Genomic DNA, 1,679 nt, shown 5'->3' on the forward strand with positions numbered 1-1,679 from the left:
GTCTGGAATCCCTTTTCTCCCCCACACATATAGGTGAGATCATATAGTACAGTTGACTCGAAGAACATGGGTTTGATCTGCATGGATTAAAAAAAATACAGTACAATACTGTCAATGTATTTTCTCTTCCTTATAATTTTTAAATAACATTTCCTTTTCTCTATTTTACTTTATCCTATGAATATATAGCATGTAATATGTTAACATGAAACATATATGTTAACAGACTATGTTATCAGTAAAGATTCTGGTCAATAGTAAGCTATTAGGAGTTAAGTTTTCAGGGCATCAAAAGTTATATGTGAATTTTTGACTTGCGAGGGGTCAGTGCCCCAGACCCCCACATTGTTCAAGGGTCAGCTGTATTGACCTTTCTCTGTCTGACTTACTTTGCTCATTGTAGCTATTTTAATGTTCCTGTCTGATGGTTTTAACATCTGAGTAACTCCTGAGTCTAGTTCTATTGACTGCTTCGTCTCTGGACAATGGATTGATCTTCTTTGCTTACTTTTTTCCATGCCTTCAAATGTTTGATTGAATACCAGATATCAGTACTAATTGAAAGGAACATACCCAGTGTTTCTTCCTGGAAACGGGTGAGTCTCTTCTGTCAGGTCACCAGGGTGGTGGGGGGTAAGTTTCGATCAGCCTGCTCAGATGTTGACCTTGGCTTGGGCGTTGCTGTTCTTGAGATGACCTTCAAGGTACCTAAGACTTCGGATTCCTTCGTGCTGGGCTTCCAGTGCCGTGTGCCCAGGGTGAGGGCTGGAGGCACAGAGTTCTTGCTCTGCCCTAAGTTTCCAGCAACCCCTGTGTGCCCTGCCCATGGAGGGGACCCTCCACATGCCTGCCTCCCCCAGTGACCGCTGCTGGTCCTGCGGCCGTGCCGGCCAGGCCGAGCCAGGGGCAGGAGGGCTCTGTTGTTCTGCCCCGGGTCAGTCCTGAGCAGGCCCGTGGGCCTGGGTCTTGGAGGGCGAGGCTTCCTCACTTCCGGCTGCTCCTCCCCGGGATGGTCAGACTCCCCTTTGTAGTGGGGGTGGGTTTGTGCGAGCTTCCCTGCCCTCCCTGTTGTAGCGATCCTCGAAGGCACCACGTCAGGCCCGGCGCCCGGCCCGATTCCCGGCCCCTGTTCAGCGGGGCAGGTTACCCCTGCACTTCCCCTTCTGCAGTGTGAGTCTCTGTGGTGGGTGTGTGGATGGCACCGCCCCCCTGCGGCCTCCGAGGAGCCCCCACCTCCAGCTGAGCTGTTGGAAAGGGGGCTCTTTGAGGAGGGGCGGCCGCGCTTATGGTTTGTATATGCCGTCGAGGAAAGAACTTCAAAGTCTGTGAAAATAAGACAGGGGCAAGCTGCCTCAGGAAGGCACGATTTATTGGGCTCACACGGGCTGGGTTCCCTGCCGGAGACAGAGAAGGACCCTGGCGGAGACACGCAGGGTCACAGGGGGATCCGGCTCGTCCTGCTCCGTCCTCGCCCCAGGGTTCAGACGATTCATCGGGAATGTTTGACCTGCCACGCGCAGAACTGGAGGCCCGGCGAAGACTTGGTCCTCACCGGAGGGGCATGGGTGGGGCCCCCTCTGCCCCCGGAGCAGGTGTTAGGAGACCCCTGGTCAGAAGCAGCACGGGGAGCTACAGCACACGGGTCTGCAGACCAGGGTGGGGCAGGAGGGCCGGCAGGA

At 53.9% G+C, this 1,679-nt stretch overlaps 1 pseudogene; it reads right to left on the reverse strand.

Annotated features, from left to right (window-relative positions):
- Positions 1-1,335: 1,335 nt before the first annotated feature.
- Positions 1,336-1,679, reverse strand: part of LOC121035916 (keratin-associated protein 12-1-like) — a 541-nt pseudogene continuing 197 nt past the window's right edge.

The sequence above is a fragment of the Herpailurus yagouaroundi genome, unplaced genomic scaffold (genome assembly GCF_014898765.1).
Source record: "Herpailurus yagouaroundi ecotype Mexico unplaced genomic scaffold, PumYag 162, whole genome shotgun sequence".
Taxonomy (NCBI): Eukaryota; Metazoa; Chordata; class Mammalia; order Carnivora; family Felidae; genus Herpailurus; species Herpailurus yagouaroundi.